Below are 22,173 nucleotides of genomic sequence, written 5' to 3'. Positions count from 1 at the left end.
TCCGACCGTCCGCCAAACATTTTCTCCCCATCAAAATTATACATATTATATTTTTCGTAAGGGATGAGAACACCTTCTCACATTAACAAACTTGTCTCTATGCTCTCTTTCTTACGAATCAGGGCAGACACCTCATCATTTCACATGGACTAGAATGACTCTATTCTCCTGGTAGTAAGAAGTTCTAAGACACAATTTTTTTCATCTACTACCAATAATATCGATAGGGATCCAATGCCTAATCTCTGAAATTGTAAGCTAAGTACTTCCCTACCTCTGATGCGGGTCAGGTGGTAAAGAGAAAATCATGAGGCTTTAGAAGCTACATGGCCATTTCAAGAGAACGAGGATAGCATGGATAGAACTAAGGCACATAATGTTAAAAACTAGAAGACACATGATATATTCAATAAATTGAGGAACTTCCAGGTGAGGGATTCACCTAGAAACTGCCTCTAACAAAAATCTCTACACATTCATTATTAATAATCATGATAAATAATTTACAAGCAAATAGGGAGGTTAGAACAACCATCTAGAAAATAGGAACAAATTCCTAATCTAAGTTTCACACGTAACTAATGAACTGACTCTCTCCAAGAATACATTTCTCCATTAACTTTAACACTCCCCGTTAATGGAGAAAAGGTTCACTAGCTCTCCTAACATCTCCCTAAATAACTCAAATTTAATTCTTCCAAGAGGATCAGTAAAGATATCTGTAGCATTGTCACAATTATTACAATATTCAATATGGATTTCCTTTGACTAAACCGTCTCCCTAACAAAGTGAAACTGTGTGTCAATATGGTTGGTGTTTTTATGAAACACTAGATTATTTGCAAGTTTTATTGAGCTCTGGTTATCACATATGACAACAATTGCATCTTTTTGTTCTTCTCCGAGATCATGGAGAAGTTTCCTCAACCAAACTGCCTCACATGTTGCTTCACACATTGCTTGATACTTTGCTTCTGTTGAAGACAAGGATACAATGTTCTGCTTCTTTATGCTCCATGCGATGACCCCAAATCCAATGTTGAATGCATAGCATGTTATTTATCTTCGGTCATCTAGATTTCCAGCCCAATCTGAGTCTGAGAAACCTGTCAATCTAACATAAAATGAATAAATATATTTAATTCCAAAGTCTAAGGTTCCTTGAAGATACCTTAAGACGCCTTTTTCTGCAACCCAATGATTCTCAAGAGGCTTTGACGTGAATTGGATCAATACAATAACTGTAAAAGCTAAATCTGACCTAGTTGTAGTCAAGTAAATTATACTCCCAACCATCTGTCTATACAGTGTTGCATCGACCTCCTTATAACCATCATTATTCTGAAGTTTGGTATTCTGTTATAAAGGCACTAATGTTTCTTTGCACTGATCCATTCTAAAAATTTTCAATAAACTCCTGACATACTTTCCGTGAGATAGAAAATTCTGGTCTAAATCCCCCCAAACTTCAAGACCCAAACAATAGTGTAACTCTCCGAGGTCTTTCATCTCAAAAACCTATGACATCTGCTCTTTCATTTCTTTAATGAGTTCATTATCATTTCTTGTAATGATAATATCATCTACATATAAAGAAATCAAAATAATTTCCCCTTTTCATCCAACACAATATATAGATTAGGGTCATTCTTGCTTTTTTAATAACTATTCTATAGGAAAAAAGAATCAATTTTATCATACCACAACCTAGGTTCCTATTTTAGTCCATACAATGATTTCTTCAATTTATAGACTAAATGTTCCTCCCCCTATTTAACAAACCATTTAGGTTGCATTAAATACACTTCTTCTTTTCATTCCCCATTTAAGAATGCAAATTTCACATCTAACTGGTGTATCATCCAATGATGTTTGGTAGCTAAAGAAATTAACATTCTAATTTTGTTTAATTTAGCTATAGGGGCGAAGGTTTCCTCATAATCTATGCCTTCTTTTTGCGAGTACCCCTTTGCAACAAGCCTAGCTTTATATTTTTCTATGCTCCCATTTGCTTTAAATATAGGCTTCTATAACCATTTGCAACCTATGGGTTGTTTGCCTTTAGGTAGTTCAACTAGATCCCACGTTTTGTTTTTAAGTATTAAATCATATTCCTCTTCCATGGTTGCCCTCCATTCACTATATTGACTTGCTTCTTTATAATTAGAGGGTTCAACAACATTTAACATACTAGTTATAAGAGCATGATCCCTATATCTTGTTGGAAACTAAATTTGCCTACCTGATCTCCTGAGTGGTGGACTGGCTTCAAATCTATTTTGATCATCCCTTGGTGGACTTGGCCTGCTACTTGCATCTGTACCATCCACATATTCCTTTTTCTGTTGTTGCTGCTACTCATGGTTGTCCCTTTCATCACTTCCATCTTCCACCAGCAAAGGTATGTGTCATTCTTCATTGCTTCTATCATGGTTTCCATCATCAACCTGCTCATGGAATACTACATCTCTACTTGCAAACACTTTATGAGTAGAGGGATTAAACAATTTATAAGCTTTAAACTCTATATAGTACCCAACAAAAATGCATTTAATGGCCTTTGAATCCAGTTTCTTCCTATCCTCTTTTGGAACATGAGAAAAATATTTGGAGCCAAAAACTCTTAAATGATTAACTGCAGGCTTAAAACCTAATAAAGATTCAAATGGAGTTTTAAAATCAAGGCTTTTTGTTGGACTCGTATTTTTCAAATATACTGCAGTATTTATTGCTTCTGCCTAAAATCCATTAGACATTTTCTTGCATTTTAACATTCTTCAAGCACACTCCACAAGGGTTCTGTTCCTCCTCTCTGCAACCCCGTTCTATTGAGGAGTGTGGGGTATTGTGAACTGATAAACTATCCCATGGTCCTTGTAATATTTGATGAAACCACCCTTCTTGTATTCTCCCCCTTGATCCGAGCAGAGAATTTTGATGAATTTTCTTGTCTGTGTTTCAATCATGCTTCTGAACTCTTTAAATAATTCAAAAGTATGACTCTTCTTTCTGGGAAAATATACCCAAGTAAATCTCATGCAATCATCAACAAATAATAGGAAAGAATATGCACGTCCTAATGACCTTGTTTGCATCGGCCCACACTAATCAGTGTGCACAAGATCTAGTATATCTCTCCTCTTTCTATCTACGTTTGCAGGAAACTCATCCATATGCATCTTCCCAAGAGCATATGCTTCACAATCAACATGAACATTCTTCAAAACAGGAAGAAGATTGACCATACCTCGTTTCTAAAGTAGCAGCAGGTCATTGAAATTGATATGATCAAATCTTTGATGCCATAAGTCTTTTGCAGTCATAAATCATGAGGTCAAGGCTTGGTGTGGTGTGCTTCTTACATTCATCTTATACAATCCTCCCACATGAATACCTAATGCAATTGGCTTCATATGATCCAGCAGATCTTTATTAACATAATAAAACTTTAAAAAATCTACCCTTAAGTTCTAGTATGTTATCATAGAAACAAAGATTGGATTCTTTTTTATTCTGGGTACATACATTACATTTTGAATATGTTTAATATTTCCATCAGGAAAAAGGAAAGGAATATTACCATACCCTTTGATCTAGTACCCTCTATCATCACCAAAGTAGATATTTGCACAATTTTCAATTTCTTTAAAATTCTCAAACCAATTTCTATTACCTATCATGTGAGTGGAAGCTTTTGAGTCCAAAAACAAGTTTCTGCTTCATCATCCTCAGCAGAGAATGAAAAATCATATATAAACAGTATGAGATTCTGATTCTGATCTTCATCAGCAAAGTGTCCTGCATTCTAATGTCTATGGGAACCTTCATCAAACTTCTTCTTCTGACAGTTTTTAGCTATCTGACCAACTCTACCACAATAAAAACATTTGAGCCGTGAATCACTTATGTTTGAGGACATACCTTGAGGTGGTTTTCTTTGTGGTGTACTTTTGCCTTTCTATCCTGCATTGTGCTTCCCTCTGAAGGGATTCTTCTTCGCCATTAGAGCAAGATCTGAACTCTGGGGTTTCAGAGTCATCTGCCTCTCTTCCTCTTGCATCAGGATTCCTATCAATTATTCGAAATTGGGGGCTTTCTCTCTCTCATTCAAACTTGTAATAAACATTTGATAGTCATCAGGTATACCATTCATGGTAATTGTGACAAGATCAGTGTTTGACACTGTCTCTCCTATGTTGCCTAGCTTATCTCTGAGATCCTTGATTCGATAAATGAATGCAACCACTGATTCATTCTCCTCCATTTTAATGGAGAGAATCTTGCTTTCCAAAAACAACAGGCGATTTTTGTTTTTGATCTCGTACAGGTCCTTGAGGGTTTTCCATATGTCGTTTGTTGATTTACATTCACAGATGTGAGGGATAGTACAATGTTTCACTGACAATTTCAACAACGCTTTTTCTTTGTTCTCCCTCTTTTCCCAATCCTGGATTGTTGTTGTTGGACATGGAATCCCTTCCACAACATGTTTTGGGACTCAAAGCCCAAGTTTTGAGTTAATATTGTTGTAAAGCTCCACGCATTGCAGACGTGAAATGTATGTTAGAGTCATAGGTCTTTCCACCCTAAGTTTGAATGTAATGTCGACCTACCCATTGTTCGCAGACCATGGGATTGTATAAATAGAGCAAAGCTCTAAGTGTAAAATATAGTTAAGTGAAGTTAGAGCGAAGTATGAGATAGAAGCACAGAGCAAGTTTCTAAGTGTGTCTTGGGTCATAGAGTAGGAGAAGGCTCTACAGCTGAGTGCGCAAAGGCTTAGTTGTTTGTAGCTGAGTGCACAGACCCCTGCAGCTGAGTGTGCAGGGCAGAATAGAGTCTGTCACTGAAGGAAGAGAATAATAAAGATAATTTTTATCTGAATTCTGTGTATCTGTTCTTGAGTTATTACATGTTCGATATCAATTGATAATGTACTATTTATTTACTGCATGCACTTGTATGAATGATTTATATTGCTAAGTATACTTTACACATGCAAAAAAGCTAAGTTAAACAACTAATATCGGGTTACTAGTAAGGACTTGGGTGATAACACTGTTCAGCCCCTGAGTAGGGTTGCACGAAGGCAAAATCATAGGCTGCGAGGTACAGGTAAGTGTGCGTAGCGACGTGCGTGCAGGGTCGAACCACGCACCACTTGAAACCATTAGACATCTCCAAGGTGTAGAAACCTGGTTCTAGCACCCTCCCATACTACTTCAGGTGAGACCCCAGTCTACGCTCCATGGACTATTGCCAAAAGGGCCAGTAGTATCAGGATTTCTTTGGCTAAATCACCTCCAAACCTGGGTCAGGACCCAAAAAGCCAACAAATGGTTCTGTTGTCAGGACCAGGATCTGCATAAAGGATGTCTGATGTCGTGTCACTGGAATCTGACAAAGAAAGAAATTGAAGGGTGGTTGGAAAGAAAGATTTACGAGTTTGCGGCGCAGGAAAATAGGAATCCATGAGTATCAAAGGAACAGTGGTTAGAGCACTACTTATATATGGAAATTCATGAAATTTTCTTTACATCCTTCCCCTCTAAGTTGTATGAGTGGATCGCAAAGCTAGAAGACAGTCAGGGAAGGCGTAGGCTTGTCAAATCAATTGTGTGGACTCCAGAGTTGGTGTGCAAACTAGAAGCATTGGGAGATAAGATTGCACGTGCTGTGGCCCATTGGCTTGATCGAATTATAGGAGGGTTTATCATCGAGTTCGCATAAACACGACAGTCAGCTATAGTGAGGCAGAATGACGCTTCCTCAAAGGACCGTGAGGTAAGTACATTAAATCGTTGAACACTTGGATTAAAATGCTATTGTGTGAAAAGCGGGTTATGCAAATAAATTGATGTTTGGGGCTACACAAAGTGGGAGGATCTATAGAAACGAAGGTGGTGCAGAGACATAAAATATCCCCTTGATTTCACCGCGACGGGAAAGTGAAGAAGAGCTCGCGAAAGTTTCTCTGAGAAGCGCAATCAGTCTGATAAGGAAGCAAATTTTGTGCATACCACCCCCACCTACACCACCACTAGTTTCACTATCATCACCCCCATCTTTACCCACACCACCTCCACCACCACCACAGTTAAATATGGCGAGCAAGATAAAATTTCCAGTATTCAGAGGAGTAGGGAACAAAGATCCAAACCAATTTTGGTTTGTGGTAAAGGCCGTATGGGAAGCACAAGGAGTCATGGATGACAATATAAAGAAAGTAACACTGGTAAGCGTGTTATAGGATCGCGCACTAACATGGTACATTAAGAATTTTAATGACCATCCAAACATGGGGATCGCAGATATCCAGGCTACGCTGAACACAGAATTTAGTAGGCCAAAGTCAGAGACATAATTAATTATCGGGTTTAAGGAAATCGCGATGCTTCCAGGCGAGACCCCATGGGATCTAGATCAAAGACTTAAGAGTATGATTTGTGAAGCCAACATGACCTTGACTGATGGACAACACCACGCATGGTTTGTATCATCACTAATGCTGCATTTAAGGATGACGTTGTTACACGAGAAGTTATCCACCTAGGCCGAAGCTTTGGAGATTGCAATGAGACTGCACGAGACCCCAATACAAGATCCTAGCCTGGGAGTCCAGCAAATCCGTGCGCAACTACAAAATTTGTGTATGGAAATGCAGAGTTTGAAACAGGACAGGACAACTCACCCAAAAGCACATGAGGAGGTATGGTGCATAAAATGCAAATTCCAGGGGCATGACAAGGACCATTGTCCAGTCTTTGCGAACTACTTGGCGGGAGGAGGGCCGATGTCATTAAGACCAGAGGCACAAGCAGGACCAAGTGCAATGCCTACATTATGGTGTGCGATTTGTTAGATAGGAGGAAAACATGCTACGAATAATTGTCATCTATTACAGAAGTATACGTAGACGTCCCAACAATTATTCTATAATTTCTGTAGGTCGGTAGGCCATGATGAGTACACTTGTAGAAGTTATGAACTGATGATGGATCGGACTCATGCCTACAAAGTGCAGACCGAAACGCGAGCCCTTGATCCAAATGTAGGGATGACGCGCGCTGGATTTTAGGGGCGTAGATGAGGTCGAGGTGGAATGGGACCAGAAAGGGGTCGCAGACAACTAATTTGTTACAATTGTAGAGGGCCAGGGCAATATTCCTGTGATTGTACAAATCCAATGAGAGCATCATGTTTATATTGTCCTCAGTTTGATCATGAGACAGAGGACTGCCCTACAATGATAGCGAGGTTGTACGATAAAGGGATACTCCAGCATCCCCTGACTCAAAATTTGCAAATGATGAGGTCTGAACCATGAGAAAAGGACCCGAATGTAAACATCGTGCTTCAAAGTGGTACCACGACAGGAGATGACAAAGGTAAGCAGCCTAAAGAAAGTGAGTGGGTTTGCAAGGCTCCTATAAAGGAACCTGAATTTGATTTGGAGTGCGCGAAGGAGACATTCATGGAAGCTAAGAAGAGCTTAACGGAGGCCTCCACTTCAGGTAGTAAGGATCAACTAGAACTTGAGATGGATCCTTCAATGCTCACTACCTTTCTGGAGACATGTATGAAGTTGTTGCACGACAGCAAGGTTGTGAAAGAACTGTAGGAACTTATCACTAGGTGCGCTGGGTCAGGAGAACCCCACGTAGTTGAGAAGCTCAAGAAACATACATCGTGAACAGGAAGGGAAATGAGATTGACTGCGCAAATCAGGAGTATGAAATGGATCAAGTAATTCTAGATCTAGGATCGGACGTGAACGTACTACCAAAGCAAACATGGGAGCGCATGGGTAGGCCCACGTTGCAATGGTCCCCTATTCAATTGCGAATGGCAAACCAGCAGAAGATCCTATCGATGGGAAGATTGTAGGGAATAACGGTAGACATCGAAGGTGCGAGCGCGCTTGCAGATTTCGAAGTGATAGATATTTTTGATGACAACAATCCCTATCCTGTGCTACTGGGAATAGATTGGGCCACTGACATGAACAAAGTGATAAACCTGAAGAAGTGCAAAGTGATTTTTGACAAAAAGTCACTGTGCATAGTGGTACCTTTAGACCTTGTGGAAGGATTGCGCTCCACAGAGCTAGTGCACGATGACGAGTTAGACTATATCTACAAGATAACTGCTCGGGAATAGGATTGGGTGAATCCTACAGTGGATTGCAGGATTTCATGGGAGCATGAAAGCTCCTGCACATCCGATTCGGATGAGGAGATAGAACGATGGCAGAAATGGTTACACGAGATAACCACGCTAAACTGTAACATGATGATAAGGTCACTACGATGTGTAGCAACAGAGGCAAGAGATCTACTTATGTATGATGGGTTAACCACAATGGATGAATTCCTGAACAAATTTGAAAGTGAAGTGCCAAAACAGCAACGGTTCGATGCTTTGAGATGGGCATTGCGTGCTACGCCCACAAAATGGTGGGGTACACACCAGCAGAGTTTCGGTGACTGGTGAAAATGCAGAAAGATGATGCGCTTACGAGTAGGGAAGCCTCAGATGCGGATGGAAGCCGAGCATGATGGACGAAACAACCTGCTCACCCACCTTTCTAGATGGGTACAGACGTATGGTATGCAACCCACATGAACGCACACCGCTCTCACGATAGGAAACAGGAACAACAAGAAGAAGCAGGCAAGGCAAGTGCGCGAACGATGAAGTATGATAAGACCTAGCATGCCAAAAATCATACACAGGGAAGCCTTTGACAAGGTGTGTGAAGTGCTGAATAGGGTCCACCATGTGAGACGCACCGACTGGGACCTGCGCGTACCAGCGGTTGTATGGGCTTATAGGACCATGTGAAAAACTTTGACCGCGCAAACACTTCCGAAGTTGAAGTATGAAGTAGGGGCTATAGTCCCTGTGCAGCATGTGAAGCTAAGTCCTTGCATGACAACACCCGTAGATACAACAGTCCGCGCAAACTAGAATGAAAAAATCACACAGCTACGAGAAACAGAACATATAAGACTTGAGGAAGAAATCTGACAGGGAAACTTTAGACTTTGCGAACTTGAAAAAGACCGAGTACGCTAAGGGAGAAAAGTGCTTTAATGGATGAAGAGGTCAAGAAGTTGGAAAAATGAAATAAAGGAGGCATTTCTCATCGAAAAACCAAGGGTGGAAAGGCAAGGTGCGTACGATCATACTGACAAATTGGAAAATTATTGTCATGAACTGGTTAGTTTGTTGCCTTGGCTTGGACTGCATATCGCCAAACATAGTGACCAGGGTAACACATTGCAAATAGTAGAGTGGGCAATGCCGATCACCACAATGGAAGATGGTGGTTCTCCGCAAACCATGCTGGAGGACGGGATGGAGCCTCGCACAGGTGGTGGGACCACCTAACTAGCCATAGGAATGACAGTCTTAGAGCTCCAGGCAGTTGAAAGGGAGTGCGGGACTATAAAATATTTTGCCTGGGAGCTGCGCGATATTGGAGATGCATGAAAAATCAGAACATCACAAGGTTCGCGACTGTGCACGGAAGGTTGCACTGCCGCGCAAGTTGGCTGGGAAGTAATCATTGAGGTCATTATTCACGATGGGATGTGCGATTTGAGGCCAAATGGAGTAGGCGGCGGGCATTTAAGACACGAGTTATGGGCAAGATTTGGGAAAATCTATTTCCAAGAAATCATTAATGGCTTGAAATTGAGGGGAATGGTCGAATTCAAATTCGAAAGGTGCTATAAAACTCAGAGGGCTAGCCAGCGGACAACACTTGGTCATTTTAGACTTGAGCGCTTAAGCAGAGCACTGATCATTGAGAGCCAAGAGATAATTGAGCCCCTAAGTTCACGACAGACAAAATACAACCTAGATATGATGACAACCACTAAGGATGGGTTGGGAATTGAAGAGGTAACTGCTAGTGAGGCTGCGTAGACCCAAATGGTGGAGGATGTTCCGGAAGGCGCCGGGGTAGTGAAAAAAATCCCCAAATCACCGCGAGCACCGAGGCCCAAGAAGGATAAACAAGCAATGGGTCCAGTACGCATGTCCCCGATGAATCTGTGGCATAAATAACTATCCATGGTAGAGAAGGGGAAAGCAATCCCAATAGAAACACATGAGGAAGAAGAAGACTTGCAGGCCTTGATCACCGTAGTAGAAGAAGAAGAAGACATGGAGGAGGATATCCAACCGTTGCGCTCTGCAACAAAAATTCCCATGTATGTCCCTCCATGGAAAGGAAAAACCAAAGTGCCGAAGGACCTGGACAAAATGAAGAGTTCACTCCAGACCCCACTCCTCCCTGATAGCATTGTATTTGAGGGCACACACCTAGGCTGCGTGCCAACCATGAAATTTGAAGACTGGGACCTCACTAACTGTGAGAAGTTCCTGCACCTAGAGACCCAGAACCTAATGAAACAGAACATTGAGGGGGAAGTGATAACATTAGAGCCACGGAAATGGCTGCGCGGTGTGGAAAAGGTCGGGTTTCTGCACTTATTATGGATATCACATTTCCACCGCGCACCCATCACCATTTTCGTCATCAGGAAGCTACTCTGCCTGGTGCATGATGGGTATCTATGGATGGAGGAGCCTATTCCTATCAAAACAGACCTCATTCTCCGCATCTCTCGGCTCCCTTGTAAAGGAAAGGACCCCATGACTATAGCTGGAAAAGGTAGCAATTTGGCTCTTACAAACGCCATGAAGGAAAAATATAAGATGGAGAAGAAGAAGAGGGGATACGCCATCTCCAGCATCAAGGAAAAGGGGGTGTGTGTAGCAACCTAACTCTTGGCCGACAAAGTTATGAGGAAGTGTTGCGCTGATGAGGTACCGGTGCCGGTGGTCGCGCTGGTCGAGTAGTGCGCAGAGGGGGTCTAGTTCAACTGGTCTGAATTCCTCTGCAAGGAATTTTTGACAAACTGTCACAAAGCCCAGGAGTAGGGTAAAACCTTCCATTATGTGTGGTTGCTATTATCCATATTGCTAGTAGCGGGAGAACTATTGGAGGACAATCAATTCCCCAACATTGACAGAGAGTTACCAAAGGCTGCGAAGTACGCTGCGCTTTGGGCCACAAAGGACGTGAAATGGATTCACGACACCAAAATTTTCTGTGTGCTAATGGAGGCAAGCATCTAGATGTGGATCAAGGGGAGGTTGCACCTGTCACCTATGGTGCACGATAGTCTATAGAGTTTTGTAGACTTCAAAGCTGATATGCACAACATTTATATCAGGGCGCGAAAGGATCCAGCTAAGCAGTGGATGAAGTTATTGTTTATAGCCACTGACGATGCGATTTTTATTGTCTTGGAGACATGGCCTCCTGAGTGGCACACCCCGGATCTGTTAGAACTAGAGAAAGCGATAGCCCAAAAGAAAATAGACGATGCCAAGCTGCCCGTCACTTAATTGACAGAGAAAAGGAAAAAGGAAAAAGCATTAGTTGAGGTAGGGGCAGCACGAGAAGCGGCGCAGAAAGCCACGGAGCAGAAGAAGGCTGCAGAAGCAACAATAGAAACATAGGCAACGAAGGCAGCAACAACACAGGAAGACAAGGGCCAAGCAACATCCTCACAGGGGCAAGAGGTAAAAGAAACTGAAACGGTAGAAGGGAGTGCGGACCCAGGGGCCGCATCCACACAGTTAAAGTGGCCACGCATCGCAGAAAGAGCAGAACCACAGAAAAATGTCAAGGCCTCAAAGTTGGCCATTGACCCGATCACCTTAACCGAAGGTGATCTCCATGACATTGGTGAGATGGTCTGCGATGTCACAAATGAAGTGCTTCATGATTTTATGCAAGAGCATCAGACTATGTTAGGGGCCCTCAGGGCACAGCTACAGGAATTACAAGTGTGTCCCCCTCAGGTGGGTACCCTTTCTACCCACCTTGCAGTAGGATCTTTGGCAGCAGATAAGATGTTGCACACACGGATGGACAATACGATAGTATTACCAGAAGTGGCCATAATTGCAGCGAATGTGACCGATAGATTTACGGTTAGCATGTTGAATGTACTTGGCCTTAATTTGGCTGCCCTTCCGTGAGAAATGTTGTATCAGCTACAGGATGGGATAACGACAGAACTGTGCGCCAGGGAGAGCCACGTGATCCAAGTTATGGGCGAGCAGAAAATAAACATAGAACAGCTTAGCTTGCAGCGCGACGAGTTGGTGTTGCAAAATCAACATTTGGTGCACATGGTAGATGACGCTTGCCGACATGTCCCAGAGTTGGCCATCGCAGCAGATTTACCGGTAGAAGTGCGGATCCACAATTTGGCAACCAGAGTCTACGAGGCCAGGGAAGAGACAACAAAGGTGTAGTTGGAGCTGAATCTCTAGATCACCGAGCTGTGGTTGAAGGCGTAGCCTTCCACTCCCCTGGAAATCAGAGAACAACACGCTAGCACTATCACAGCAGGGTTGGAAGAAATTGGAGGTGCAGTGTGCGACTGTACCGACATGTTGGAACATGCACTTAAGGTCCTCACGACTTTGCAGGAGGACCCCAACATCCAGTGGCTAGAGACAAAGGTGTGCGAACTCCAGCAGTAGTACAACAATGTTAGAGGAACTGCGCAGACAGTAGTCCTCACTCAGTGGCTTGCGAGGATGCAGCAAGCCAAGGCATTAAAGGAGCAGGTGGATGCGGCGTGCCATAAGGAAGCAATTCTCAAAGCACGCATTCAACCATGGATTGACGAGGCCTTCACAATCATGACAAAAATCAAAGGGATGCTTGCACACATATAGGGGATGCATGCGTAGATGCAGGAAAGCGCACCGACCATAGAGGTCTCAGAAGAATGGATGTAGCAAGTTCAACAAGCAGCAACTCAATGCACTGCAGACATCAGTACTATTCGAGCGCAGTTGGAGGGACTCCGCGCCAAGATTGTCGTGCCGACAGAGTGACTCAAGGGTGAGTCATGATGTTTGTGTTGGGGGTCAGTTGGGCATGGAATGCCCCCCACAACATGTTTTGGGGCTCAAAGCCTAAGTTTTGAGTTAATATTGTTGTAAAGCTCTGCGGATTGCGGGCACGAAATGTATGTTAGATTCATAGGGCTGTCCGCCCTAAGTTTGAATGCAATGTCAGCCTACCCATGATCTGCGGACCATGGGATTGTATAAATAGAGCAAATCTCTAAGTGTAAAGTATAGTTAAGTGAAGTCAGAGAAAAGTATGAGATAGAAGCATAGAGCAAGTGTCTAAGTGTGTCTTGGGTCGTAGAGAAGGAGAAGGCTCTACAGCTGAGTGCGCAAAGGCCTAGTTGTCTACAACTGAGTGTGCAGACCCCTACAACTAAGTGCGTAGGGTGGAATAGAGTTTGTAACCAAAGGAAGAGAATAATAAAGAGAATTTTTATCTGAATTTCGTGTATCTTCTCTTGAGTTATTACATGTTCGATATCAATTGCTAATGTACTGTTTATTTATCGTGCACACTTGTATGAATGATTTATAATGCTAATTATACTTTACACATGCAAATAAGCTAAGTTAATCAACTAATATTGGGTTACTAGTAAGGACTTGGGTGATAACACTGTTCAGCCCCCGAGTAGGGCTACGTGAAGGTAGCATCACAGGTTGCGAGGTACGGCTAAGTGCGGGTAGTGATGTGTGCACTGGGTCGAACTGCAAACCACTTGAAACCGTTAGACATCTCCAAGGTGCGGAAACTTGGTTCGGGTGAGACCACAGTTTGTGCTCCATGGACTATTTCTGAAAGGTCCAATAGTACTGGGATTTGTTTGGCTAGATCACCTCTAAACCTGGGTCAGGCCCCAACAAGCCAAAAATTGTTGTTTTTTTATGCCTGTAGCTAGGGTTGGCTTCAACTCATCACTGCTTGCAACCATCCGTGCGTTTTGCCCCTCCAACAGGTTTTGCAACTTAAATTTCCAATTAGATTAACTGGATCCGTTGAGCTTATTTCTCTCATTCAGATATGCCCCTACTATCTGGTTATTCATATTGACATGTTTACTTCAAAGGAGACTTTGTCCTCCAACAATTGATTAAAAAAATGGATCCATCTCCAGATCCAGAGAAGGGATCTATCAAACAAATATATATGTGTGCCTTCTATTAAAAATATATATAAAAAAATTCCTCTCCCTCTTTTCTAAAGTGCGACCCCAGAACCTGCTTTCAAAAATGTACCCCTTTTTTGAATGCACCCCAAAAATGACCTCTCAAAAAATATTCTTTGACCGAAAAACCAACGATCACAAAAAAATACCCTTCAAAATGAAGATGGTCTGCAAACGATCAACCTTTAAATGTTGGCACAACACCTCACAACTCGCATGTAGCTTCCACTGACCAAGGCACCAAAACGCAACACTAGCATGCAACTCCAACATGTAGTTGCCACCGAACAAAGCACCGGGACATTTTGGCTCTTTTCCTCTTTGATCAATGCAATGATAAATGCTAGACTCATTGATCATAGATCCGTGAAGCTGTTACCATTATCGCCGACTCCTTCCATTCTGTTCTGTGGATCAATAGAGAAATAAGCACACAATTCTACATGGCGCTCAAATTATTACAATATGGAAGGGACTTGGACTCTTAAATGACCTTAAGTCCATCCCATATTGAGAGATTTGTTCAGAATAAATATACACACCCAAATAAATATGCGTAAACTCAGTTGGAAGAAGTAGAAAGTAAAGTTACACCACTCTCCACTGTGATTGGAGCTAGAATATCCATGGAAAAAATACATTCGTAGGTGCATTTGTTAGGATGGGGTCCCCTAGGTTAGTTTTGGGGAAAAAGCCTAAGTTTAGATTGAAAAAGATGAAAAGTCTCCACAAATTGTGGTCACAAAGTGCATAGCTAGTTAATAATCAAATGGGTTTTTACCCTCCTTTATGTAAAGTTGAGTTAGATTTTGAGATCTACCCATGGCCCACGGACCATGGGATTGTATAAATAAGCTTGTCTTAGAGAGTCTAAGGCAAGAAAATAGAAGTCAATGGGTACGAGCAAAAAATTCTAGAGCAGAGAAGTAAGTCTTAGAGGAGGGAAAGGCTCTGCATCTGAGTGCACAGAGGCCTAGAGTAGTGTCCGTAGCTGAGTGCACGAACCCATGCGGCTGAGTGCGCAAGGAAGTATTGAGTCTATAAACCTATATTAACGATCAATAAAGAAGATTATTACAGAAATTCCTGTGTTTTAGCTCTTTACTTCTGTTATGTATGATTGTGATATATGGTGTAATGGAATGATGTCTTTATAAAATAATTATGTATTGATGCGCGAATTTACTTGATCCATATTATTATTTGAATGCAATTAATGTTAAGTGGTTATGTGAAGATCATAACATGGTCTGTTAAAGTTATCTAACACTTAGGTAATTCCGAGTAATTACTAATCTAAGGGTAATCTAAGGTGCACGTAAGTAGCTAATTGGCCTGTTCAAGGTCCGCAAAAGTTAGTCATAAACCTTTGCATAGGTCTAGAGGCTGGTTGAAGAAAGTTACTTACGTAAGCCATAAGCGATTAAAGATCCGTGTAAAGGCAGATCTAGGTTGCAAAAGGACATCACACTGATCTCTGGGTGGGGAAACTTGGTTCTAGCATCCCCCCATATTGCTTCGGGTGAGACTTCAGTCCATACACCGTGGATTGATGCCGAAAGGTCCAGTAGTGTAGGGATTTGTTTGCTGCAACTAACTTTGAACCTGGGTCAGGACCCCCTAAGCGAACAAATGGTTTCGTTTTCGGGACTGGGATCTGCATAAAGAGATGTGTGATGTCGCATCACTGGAATCCAACCAAGAAGGAAATTGAGAAACGGTTAGATAGAAAGATCCAAAAATTTGTGGTGCAAGAAAACAAAAATCTGCACCTGACAAAAGAATAATGGTTGGACAAATATTTATACATAGAAATACATGAAATCTTCTTCTTCACCTTCCCGATCAAGCCATATGAGTGGATCGCTAAATTGGCAGAGGACCAAGGGAGGTGGAAGCTTGCCGGTCTAATAGTGTGGACTCCAGAATTAGTGTGAAGGCTAGAAGCTTCTGAAGATAAGATCGTGTGCGCTATTTACCATTGGCTTGATCAGGTTATAGGAGGATTTGTTACAGAGTTCGTGGTCGACACCTCAGTCAGTTACAGTGAAGCAGCACGATGTTTCTTCAAAGGACTGTGAGGTAAGTATCTAAGATCTTTGAATACTTGGATTAAGATGTTGTTGTGTGAAAAATAGTTTATGCCACTACCTTGATGTTTGGAGCTACGCGAAGTGGAAAGATCTTCAAGGATAGGGGAGGAACAGGCCCTGAATATAGCCTGTTGATTGAACCTCCTGTGAGTAATGACGAGGGAGTAGCACAGGCTTCACTGCAGAGCATTGTCCAGTTGATAAGGCAGGGATTTCTACGGATACCTCATCCATCCACACCACCTCCACCTTCACCTCCACAACATACACCTTCGCCCACACCGCCACCACCACCGCCGCCAGTAAATATGTCGAATACAATGAAGTTACCAGTTTTCATGGCTTAGGAAGTGAGGATCCGGATCAATTTTTGTTTGTTGCAAAGGCTATGTGGACAACACAACAAATTACACATGATAATATAAAGAAGTTGCAGTTGGTCACCACTCTGCAGGACCGTGTGCTGGCATGATATGTTAAGTACTACACTGATAATCCATTGGCATCATTAGCAGATACTCAGACCACTTTGGAAAAGGAATTCAGTAAGCCTAAATTTTCCTCACAATCAATAATTGAATTTAAGGAAATCATGATGAGGCCTGGTGAAATGCCATGGGAGCTAGATCAAAGACTGAAGTGCAGGATCCGCGAAGCTAATATGAATCTCACAGATAGTCAGCACCATGATTGGTTTATAATCGTGCTATTGCCCCACTTAAGGATTTCTTTATCACAAAAAAATATAGGAACTCAGGCGGAAGCCCTGGAAATTGTGATGAGATTGCATGAAACTCCTATTCAAGATGCTTCGTTGGGGGTTAAACAGATACATGTAGAAGAACCTTTGCTTGGAACTGCAAAGCTTGAAGAAAGAAAAAGCAGTGCGACTGGAGGTGCGCGAAAAAATTTGGTGTCTTAAGTGTAAAAACCAAGGGCATGATAAAGATCACTACCCTATCTTTAAGAATTAAATCACAGGAGGGGGACCTATGCCCCTAAGTCCGAAAGCTTTAGTAGGACCAAGTGTAGGGCCCGTGCTATGGTGCACTATTTGTCAAGTGGACGGAAAACATGTCACATATAATTATCATTTACTACAAAAGTTTGTACAGACACCACAAGAATTGTTCTATGATTTTTGAAAATCGGTCGGCCACGATGAGCGCCACTGTCAAAGCTATGAGTTAATGATGGAGAGGACGCCTATGTATCGAATGCAAGCAAAAACCTAGCCTTCGGATCAAGGCATTGGTAGAGCGTGTGGAAGATATCAGGGACACGGATGAGGCCGACGAGGAGGAGGACCTGGTAGGGGTCGTGGCAGGTCATTTGCTATAATTGCAGAACACTAGGACACTACATGCGAGAGTGTACGAATCAGACATGCTCGTCATGTTAATACTGCATTCAGTTTGACCACACAATCGAAGAATGTCATGTGCTGATGGCCAAGATGTAGGAGAAGAAGGCATAGCCTCAACATCCTACCTAGAACTTATAGATGATGAGGGCCAAGCCCTGCGAGGAGGACCCAAATGTGAATATCGTGCTATAAAGTGAGATCACGACTAGTGATGATAAGGGAAAGCAACTTGAAGAAGGTGGTTGGGTCCGCAAGGTCCCAGAGAAGGAGACTGGTTTCGATCCGGAACGTGCGAAGGAAACATTCATGGAAGTGAAGAAAGGATTCGCTGAAGCCTCCACCTTAGTGAGTCAAAACAAACTACCAGACACTAGCACACCTACAGAGGCTGACCCCTCTGTGCTTACCACCTTTTTGGAGACTTGCATGAAACTATTGCACGATAGCAAGGTTGTGAAACGACTACAAGAGTTAATAAACAAGTGTGTTAGTAAGGATAATGCTCCTAATGGACCCCGCGTAGTCCGAAAGATGGGTAAGCATAAGGAAAGAACAGGGCGCGAGATGAGGCTTACTGCACAAATAGGAGACTATGAGATGGACCAAGTTATTTTTGATTTATGGTCTGACACGAACGTGTTGCCTAAATAGACCTAGGAGAGAATGGGGAAACCTGCACTGCAATGGTCTCCGATTCAAATGAGGATGGTGAACCAACAGAATATTATCCCTATGGGACGATTGCAGGGAGTTATTGTAGATATAGAAGGTGCATGAACACTCGCTGATTTTGAAGTGATAAAAATTGTTGATGACAACAATCCATACCCCACGCTCCTTGGAATAGACTAGGCTATTGATATGAATGGGGTAATCAACTTGAAGAAGAGTACAATGTCATTTGAAAGAAAATCGCTTCGTGTTGTAGTACCATTGGACCCTGCAGAAGGACTACGTTATACTAAACCGGTCCGCATCTATGAGGAGAGTGGCGATGATTTGGATCAAATATATAAAATTGTGGCATGAGACCAAGATTTTGTCAATCCAATGACTGATGGATAGATTGCATGGGACAGCAAAAGTTCCTATACCTGGGATTCAAATGAAAAATTGGAACATTGGAAAAACAGGTTGAATGAAGTATCCACACTGCACTGCAGCATGATGACCAAATAGTTGCGTTGTGTGTCTTCGGAAGTAAGAAATTTACCTTATTATGATTTCTTAATTGACGTAGATAATTTTTTGGATGATTTTGAAAGAGAAGTTCCAGAGGATCACCGCTTTCAGGCACTGGATTAGGCACTACGCACTGCGCCTGCATGGTGGTGGGGTACGCACAAGGAAAACTTTGATCAGTGGTGCAATTATAGGAGGATGATGAGGATGTAATTTGGTCATCCTAAAGTGAGATTGGCCAAGAAATATGATGTTAAGAATGACCCGCGCGATCATCTGGAAAAATGGGCTGAAGTGTATGGAATGAAGTCGCAACCAGAATGGGTGCATTTATTCTGTCACACTCTGGACATAATCCCTATGAATTGGTATTTGGAAAAAAATCTTTGCCACGGCACCAAAAAGTGGCATATCGTAAGAGAAGGATTTTTTATGACTTTTGGCTTTGAAGACGAGTTCAAAAGCATTGATGAGGCACTGTAGGAAGTTAAGGCAGCGATCTTCCAAATTCCGCAAGATCCTTTGTAGTTGGTTCAACCGGATTGGAGCATCCAGTTGCGCCATGCGCTGGAATGCTATAATGTGATTGCTGAAGAGGAGGATGAGGATCCAAGGAATATCAATGTCTCAGAAGTGGAAGGCCACTTCAAGGTTGAAGGTACACAGATAGAGAACCTAGATATCACCATGCTACTGATGACTAGGTAGGTAAACATTGGTACAGAAGTGGAGCCTAAATTCGCAAAGATCGGAGATTATTTCGACAATGCCATAGTGGATAAAGTTGTTGAGTTACTCCGCGAGTACTGAGATATTTTTCCTACAAAATTTTCGGACCTAAAAGGCATCATAGGCAATTTGGGAGTGATGAAAATAACTTTGAAACCAGACGTGAAGCCCGTTAAGTAGAGGCCACATCGCCTTGATCCCAAATACAAGGAAAAGGTTCGCTTAGAATTGGACAAGATGCTTGAAGCAGGTATTATTGAACCAGTGGAGGAATCTGATTGGGTGAGCCTAATGGTAGTTCAGAAAAAGAAGCAAAAGGGAGAGATAAGGATTTGTGTAGATCTAAGAAAGCTAAATGATGCCTGCATTCACGATCCTTTCCCAACACCGTTTACTGATGAGGTGCTGGACAATGTTGGATGATAGTAGGCCTACTCATTTACTGATGGGTTCTCTCGATACCATCAGATCAAGATCACGCCAGAAGGCAAGAGTAAAACAACCTTTGCGACAGAATGGGGGTGTTTTCAGTACACAGTGATGCCCTTCGGAATCAAGAATGCATCAGCTATTCTCTCGCATAGTCATCAAGGCATTCAAAGAGTTTATTCAAAGATTCTTGGAGGTATATTTTGATTACTAGACAGTGTTTGGGCTATTAAAGCACCATGTAGCTAGTCTGCACTTAATGTTGGATACATATCGAAGGTATCAGATCGTGCTGAACTTGGAGAAGTGCTTGTTTTGTGTCCCCTTTGGGATTTTGTTAGGTCATGTGGTATGAAAGCAAGGACTCATGGTGGACCCTGCCAAGATCACAGTAATAATCAATTTGGAAGCCCCAAGGAGTGTTAAACAGTTGCGTGCAACAATAGGCCATAGTGGGTACTATCAAAAGTTCATCAAGGCTTATGCTCAAATTACCACGCCCATGGAGAAGTTGCTAAAGAAGGACGCTATGTTCTATTGGGATGAAGAATGTTAGCACAGTCTATATGTCTTGAAGGAAAAGATGGTCACTGCACCAATATTGGTCTTCCTGGATTGGAAGAAGGAATTCCATGTGCACGTTGATGCCTAGTGTTTGTGCTGGGAGCAGTGCTGACACAGGCTGGCGAAGGAGAGATGGATCACCCTATAGCATTTGCAAGCATAAAATTATCAAAGGATGAGAAGAAATACTCAATGACAAAGCGCGAGGGATTGGCTATGGTATATGCACTCCAAAAATTTCAACGCTATCTGTTGGGTGGACATTTCAAGATGTACACAAACCCTTCTGCTTTGAAGTACCTAGTAGTGCATGCAACAGACTTCTCAATAATTGCTAGACATTTGTATAATATGGGCACTAACGAGATACTCCAATGGTATGCTCCCGATTTGAATGAAATAGCATCCTCACTGAAGCTCATGGAGGAGCCGTGGGAGGACATTATGTAGGAAAAGAAACAACGCAGAAGATTTTGTGTTCTGGATTGTGGTGGCCTACACTGCATAAAGATTCTAAAGCATATTGTAGGGCATGTGATGCATGTCAAAGGATGGTCCAGCCATTGCAGAGGGATGAGCTGCCATTAAATCCTCAAGTGTCATCGCAACCATTCGAGAAATGGGCAATCAACTTTGTGGGACCGATTCAACCCCCATTCAAGAAAACAGGTGTGCATTATATCATCACCATGATAGAGTATCTGACCAGATGGGTAGAGGCACAACCTGTAAAATATTGTACAGGGGCTATAGTAGCTAACTTTTTGTTTAATTACGTGCTAACTAGGTTTGGGTACCCAAAAGTGTTGATGAGTGATCACTGTATGCACTTCCTCAATGAAATGATCAGCACACTGACAAAAGAATTTCAGGTTTACCATTAGAATAGTACACCATATCATATTTAGGTCAATGGAACAATTGAGGCATTCAATAAGATATTGGAAAATGCATTGACAAATATTTGCAATGTGTAGCGGAATGATTGGGACATGAACATACCAGAAATATTATGGGCATGCACGACTACTTCCAAAAAACTAACAAGTTAGACACCTTTCCATTTGGTCTATGGCGTAGAAGCTGTGATGCCTATGGAATATATCGTGTCTAGTCTATGCATAGCGGCCTTCACAAGGATGGCAGACCGTGGAGCCTTGGAAGAATGGCTCGCGTAATTGATGGAGCTCGAAGAGGATAGATTCTTGGCTAGATTTCATCAACAAGTATAGAAGGAATGTGAAAATGCATGGCACAATCAGCACATCAAGCTGTGCACATTTAAGGTAAATGACTTGGTTTTATTATATGATATTAAGTTCGCTAAATTTCCAAGAAAGGTTCAGATGCACTTGTTGGGACCATATGTCATCAAAGAAATCACAGATGGGGGTGCGGTTCAGCTCACAAAGCTTAATGGAGAACCATTTTTGGGAAGGGTAAATGGAAGTTGGTTGAATCCATACACAGGGGATCCAACTAAATGACTACATGAGGGCAGCACAATCTTATCTTTCCAGGTAGCTCCAAGGGAGCAAGGAACTATAAACTACACTCCCTAGTTTGTGGAGCTACGCGACAGAGGAATTGCGTGAAAAAGGGTGATGTCACAGTACAGAAGGTGCGTGAAGGGAGCTGCGCTATGGGGGGATATACCACACAACATAGCAAGAAAATGACTGTTACAGTCACT

The 22,173-nt window shown here is 42.3% G+C and overlaps 1 pseudogene; it reads left to right on the top strand.

The window, feature by feature from the left end:
- Nucleotides 1–9,303: 9,303 nt before the first annotated feature.
- The window catches only part of LOC149252029 (actin-depolymerizing factor 6-like), a 52,582-nt pseudogene continuing 39,712 nt past the window's right edge, over nucleotides 9,304–22,173 (top strand).

This window comes from Pinus tabuliformis, chromosome 7, assembly GCF_031772625.1.
Source record: "Pinus tabuliformis cultivar Carrire ecotype Pingquan chromosome 7, CPIR1, whole genome shotgun sequence".
Lineage (NCBI taxonomy): Eukaryota > Viridiplantae > Streptophyta > Pinopsida > Pinales > Pinaceae > Pinus > Pinus tabuliformis.
Note: the sequence above shows the minus strand (reverse complement) of the source record. Positions and strands in the feature narration are given on the sequence as shown.